The sequence below is a fragment of the Bidens hawaiensis genome, unplaced genomic scaffold, assembly GCF_021521415.1.
Source record: "Bidens hawaiensis isolate Kalapana, Puna unplaced genomic scaffold, B.hawaiensis_p1.1 tig00003781_1, whole genome shotgun sequence".
Lineage (NCBI taxonomy): Eukaryota > Viridiplantae > Streptophyta > Magnoliopsida > Asterales > Asteraceae > Bidens > Bidens hawaiensis.
In genome coordinates this window covers 1,548,944-1,555,272 of record NW_027491218.1, presented here as the reverse complement: position 1 = coordinate 1,555,272, position 6,329 = coordinate 1,548,944, and the positions used below count along the sequence as shown (strand labels likewise).

Below are 6,329 nucleotides of genomic sequence, written 5' to 3'. Positions count from 1 at the left end.
AAGTTTACAACTTTATGTTTCGTTAATACCCGATCCACTCTCGTTTTAGGTTTCAAGGCTAACCGATCCTAAAAACGTAAACTTTAAGGTAAAAGACATACCTTAATGTGTTCGGTGTGGTTGCGGCTTGCTTGGTTATCTAGTATCTAGTTCGTATATTGAAGATCTAATAATGGTCGGCTTGATTTTTGGACTTGAATCATGTTTCCCTCTCGCGGCCGTATGTAAGGTGGTGGTGTGTGTGTTTTTGAGTGTGTAGAGAATAAGATGGAAAGAAATGAGGGTTTAGGGTTTTAGGGTGGTTTAAGGGAGTATTTATACTACTAAGGCCCATGGACCCTAAGCCCATCTTATTTATAATCACATCTTGATTAATCTAAGTCCATGATCTTTTTTTTATATACTAATTACTTATTTACGCCCAATAACTAAACGCGACTTTCTTTTATTAAATATGAAAATTTTAGGATGTTACATCTATCCCTACGCCAAAAGGCGGTGTTTGAATGCCTTCGGGCTCCCCGAGCTCAGGATTTTCTAACGACCATCCCCATTAAAGGATTGGGCCAACATATGTCGGGTTTGGGTATCGGGCTATCCTTAAATACCGGTTAATGATCCCTATGTTCCCGACTGATGAGCCTTGCCCAATTTGTCGCAAGGTCTGTTTGGATTCTTTTGGAGACCATGCAGTGCATTGCAAAGAATTACCTGGCTTTAAATATAGACCTTATTTGGTTAGGTATGTTCTGTGTGATGTTCTTAAATGGGCAGGGATTTCTGCTAAAAAGGAAGCCCCTGTTAACTTTCTCACGGATCCTCTTGAAGGGAGGTCTACTTTACGACCAGCTGATATTCTTGTGTTCGGGTGGGAAGGGGGAAAACACACCCGTGTGGATCTTACAGGAGTGTCTCCTCTTGCTGGGCTCAGGGACCGTGGGTTTGTTGTGGGTCAGGCTACGCTGAAGGCTGAATCGGGCAAATTTGTTAAACACGAGAAAACTTGTTTAGAGAATCAACATGTCTTCCTCCCATTTGCTTTTGATACATTTGGTTTTCTGGCCCCAGAGGCTGTGAATTTTTTGAGTAGGGTTCAGCGTGTCGTACACGAGACCTCTTCAGCTCCTAGGTCCCAAAGCTTCGTTTTTAGTAGGATTGGCGTTGCTATTCAAAAGGGGGTTGCGGCGCAGCTTGTTGCCCGTTTACCTGCCACTTTATTGTAATAGCTTTGCTTATGTATATTATAAATATGTTTTGACATTAAAAAAAAAATAATGACTTATAATAATAGCCATTTACTCCCTCCTTATTCCTTGTCGGTTTCACATTGACTACTCACTAGACTCACCATAGTGGACGAGAAAATTGGATAAATTGGGGCGAAATGGGGCGCGAAAACCGCCCTCCAGAATGATTTTTGGTCCTAGAAGGGGGTGGGCGAGTAGAGATGGGCAAAAAAACCGGTTGGTGAACCGGTTCAACGGTTTAAACCGAAAACCGGTTTTTACAAAAACCGGTTATTTAAAAACCGGTTTGACCGGTTTAGTAACCGCCGGTTCGTATATCGGTTACAAGTTCTAGAGAAAAAACCGGTTACTGAACCGATTATGGAAAAAACCGGTTAATTTTAAAACCGGTTATTATAAAAAAAACCGGTTATTAACCGGTTATTTAAAAAAAAAACCGGTTAATTAAAAAAACCGGTTATTAACCGGTTCTAACCGGTTTCTAAACCGGTCCTAACCGGTTAGACCGGTCCGAGTTTTGCACAAAAAAAAACCGGTTAATAAACCGGTCCGGTTATTTAAAAACCGGTTTTTTTCCAGGCCAAGAAAAACCGGTCCGGTTATTAACCGAATCGGTTTTTTTAAAAAAACCGATTTGTGCACCTCTATGGGCGAGGAGAATTACTCGCGTGCTTTTGATTTTGTTTTATTAATATTATATATGTGATATATATATATATATTGGGTTACAACACCATTACACATCAAAAACAAAAATCTACCATTTGCTGATTGGGCGCCACATGGCACGAAACGCCCCATTTTGTAGCCCCTCCACTACGCATAACCTTAGTATAACGGTTTCACTTAAATATACCTGTATATATAATGTCATATTGGGAAGAGATAATTTGAGAACTTGTTAAGTTTTAAGAATTATAAAAATCTCACTTTTAATCACACAATTAATTAAATATGTTAGATTATGTGGTTGAGATTAAATCTGATTAACAAAAATTAAGTATGAGGAAGAATAAAGATTTACATTGATCACACTAATTTAAAAGTCCATTACACCTATGTAAAAAGTCGATTCGGTGCGTAAAAAATGTTGTAATTTTTCTACGTACATGTAACCTACATATATTAAATATATGTAAATAATTTTTTTAAAAAAATTGTTACGTTGAATTTTTTCGAGTTCTTAAAACTCAAAGTGGTTTTCAAATGATGAGTAGTCATAGTGAAACCGACAAGGAAGAGTAAAGTACAATTTTCGTCCTTGTGGTTTGCCAAATAATACGAATTTAGTCCAAAAAGTTTATTTTTTGCATATAGACCATCCACGTTTACCATTTCTTGCCAGTTACATCCAAATCAACAACCCTCGTTAAATTTAATCGTTAAGTCAGGGATAAATCTGAATTTTCACTCTTTCTTTATTATAATACTTATTTTAGTGAAATGAGTTTTTCGTCCATGTGGTTTATCAATCTCTACGATTTTAGACCATAACAGGTTCATTAAAATTTCTTTAAAAGAATTCTTTTGCGGTTTTGATTTTAATTACTAACCTGGAGCCAACTAACATCCCCACCTTTGGCTTTAAAAACCTTCATATGTTCTTCAGTATGAGCCAAATATTTCTCTACACCCTTTTTGCTCTTTCCTGCAGTGTTAATCATCCAAATAAATAATTAAAACTTTGAGGAAACCAAAAGCATAAAACAAAAACAACAAAGGTACTATAGTAATACTACACCATTCATTGGAGAAAAAACTGAACATATATAATATAAAAGGTTTACAAAGTAATACCTTATTAAGAATGTTTTCTCTTTAGATTATTTAAAGAAAATAAAAAAGCTCATAGCTTGTTAAAACGAAATTGTCGCCCCTATGTAAAAACATAGATTTGAATCCTTAAAATTATTTAATCAAGTGGAAAAGATAAAACAGTTCACATACCTGCTTCCCCTAAATCTGGAGGTGAATCGCCATGAATCATCCTGGCCTTATGATCATAATTGTCTTCTAAGCGGTTAATTTCTTCTATGGGGTGATAGGGTGGCTAAATTTAAACCTTAAACGGGTCAAAACCGGGTTAAATCAATGAGAACTCACCATCAAGCAAATATGGTGGCTTCAAAAAAAAAGAGGAGCGACCACATCGCGACAATTGGATTTTTGGGTTTTCGTTTATATCTAACTATCTATATAATTACATACCATAAAATCCTATGTGTCATTCTCACATTGGTCCCCACCCCTTCTAAAACCACCAGATTGCTTGATTTTAAAATGAAGAGCTCTCATTGATTTAACCCGTTTTTGAACCATTTAACCCTTAAACGGGTCATAAAATCCAAAAGGATATCTGATGGCTCCTTCCTCCAATACTCGACCCGTAACCCATCTGATACAATCGTCGCCTACCATCACTCCAACCCTAAATCCTAAATCACCGATCGTAAGTCTATACCCCTACTCCCTTTTGATTTCGTTTAATCCAGTATAAACAAAGGCTTACGTTCTTCGATTCAAGGTTAGTACAATCATATTGATGATTTCTAACCCTAATCTAGTCTTAGCGGCAGCAAGTCCTTAAGTCACTGTCTTCATTCGTTTTTTTATCAGAAGTATAATTCCAGGTTAGTATGTGTAATTACCGCTGTTTACCGTTTTTGTTTTGCTGAAACTTAAGGTGAAAATCGTTACCCTAAATATCATTCGAGTTGGTTTTTATAAACCCATCCTATCAATCAACAGGGATATGCATCATTTGCCCGAATGTGGGTTCGCAAATGGATGCTTTAAGGTATGATCATCGATGAGATCAATTGGTATGGGGACAATCGCTTTTATCTTTTGTAATTTTGTAAACGAATGGATTATGAATGTAAACGAACAAACATAACTGAATATAGACGAACATACATAACTGAGCTACGTGAACTACATGTGTCAGGCCTAAAAATTCATTAAAACAAGAGTAAATTGTAATAGGCTAGATAATTAAAAAGAATATTAATAATGTAAACGAGCCAACTTAAATGAACATAAACTAATGAACTTAAACAAGCATTCACGAACATAAATGAACAAAAAAAATGTTCATGTTCGTTTGGTTATTAACTAATTGAACTTCCTGTCGAAAAGTTCAGTACGTTTATAGCCTATATGCTGGTTGGTTGAGTTAGATTGACCACCTACAGTACTTTATTATTTTTCATCATTTATATACATTTACTCTAATTGAATATAAAATAAAAGGCATGCTATTAAGATGATAAATTGATTTTCTTTTTCTAATAAACCAAGTTTTAAAAGCTGTTATTAACCATTTATCAGTTATGTATGTAATGTTTATCTGCATTTTAACAATGCATTGTTTTAATTCGCAACATTTACACGAACAAATGCAACAGAAAATCAGAGTATCTCAAGCTGTTTTTTGAAGGGGTGATTTTATTAAAACAAAAGGAAAGACCACTTATAAGAGGCAAGTAGCCCACTTACAGAGCATCTCAACTCTCAAGTATGATCACTATCTTAACCATGTTTGTATGTTTTAACTTTCACAAACATATGCATTAATTTTTGTAATTTTCTTTTTAAAATTCAGGGTCAAACAATGGTTTTCACCTTCAGCATATGTCTTGGTATGTATAAAGCCGAAATCATTAGTTTTGTTTTGTGAATTGTGCTTTGTGTTAAAATTTAAGCTCAGATTATTCAAGCATATATAGGCCTGCAACTTATTGCTTTTTAGGCTAACAACTATGTTATTACTTTTATTCAAGCATATATTGTTGGCATGTATGAGATAGCTTATTTTCCTACTTCTTTTCGCAAGTGTCGTGTCTTCTGTTTGGTTGTGGAGGAGCTGTTTAGGCACGCTGTTTCTAAGGTATCCTATATTTCATAAAACATTTTACTGGATTTATACATAAATTAGCTGCAAGAGTTATTGACTATGCTCATTTTTAAGCATTGGATTTTCAGTCCACGTGTAGCTTCCATGTTGGAAGAATTCTCCCCGCAATCGTTTTCGTTTGTTTAAATTCTAAACGAACAGTTAACTAACATAACCGAACAAAGATAAACAAACATAAATGAACACTAACAAACATAAATGAATACATAACCATTAATCATATGACTCATTCGGATAATATTTAATTATTTCACAAATGAAGATAAATAAACTGACATAAATGAACATAAACGAACGAACGATAGATGTGTTCATGTTCGTTCTTTTACAAAATTTTTGTATACTTCTACAAATCTATTACGGTAGGCAATTGTGTAGATAGTTAGATATATATATTCATTAAAAAAAGCTAAAAGTAACCGCGTAACACGCGGGGCTAAAAACTAGTATATTATAAATTTTATTATAAGAAGTGTATAAATAACTAGAGTAATTATGTTATCAAAAGAGTAATTATTATTGTTCTATAATTTTTGAACTATAATTATTATTATTACACACTATTTTATTTTACAACATAATTACTATACTTATATGTATGTTTAGTACGTTAATTTTTTATCTACCGGAACTCACCCCCTCTAATTAACGCATTATAGTCATGTGACTAATTACTAAAATTATTCTAAAACCCTTTTGACCTGTGAAGCTCCATTTGTTGCATCTGATGACCCGGTAAAACCCTTCATGATTAACGCTACATCCACACTTCATTTTAAGTCAACGACTAAACCAACCTAGATCCCAGCTTGAACCTGGCCCTCTTGTCCGATCTCATGAGCCCGATCACATCCAGGTCCGTCCTTGAAGTTGTGCGAGCCGCACCTTCGGCCACGACACTTATTTTCCGCAGGCAAAGATATTTTTTATATATAATTTTTATATGTATTTTAAAAATAATTCTTATTTATTATAACTGAATTTTGATAAATTACTGGGCAAACAAGTTTTTATTTTTTGGGCCCAAACAAAAATGGCTACGTTGATGATCATGTAGGTTTTCATCAACTGGTGGATGATCATTTACTAGAGATACCATCAGATCTTCCAAGAAATTATCAGAATCATAGAATCATTGATGAAATTAGCATCAGGTATCAAAACCG

The 6,329-nt window shown here is 34.6% G+C and overlaps 1 long non-coding RNA gene across 1 annotated transcript; it reads left to right on the top strand.

Annotated features, from left to right (window-relative positions):
• Positions 1 to 4,560: 4,560 nt before the first annotated feature.
• On the top strand, positions 4,561 to 4,968 carry LOC143624412 (uncharacterized). Its single transcript, XR_013152107.1, has 2 exons — positions 4,561 to 4,764; positions 4,852 to 4,968. It is a non-coding gene; the product is annotated as an uncharacterized LOC143624412 (long non-coding RNA).
• The last annotated feature ends 1,361 nt before the right edge of the window (positions 4,969 to 6,329 follow it).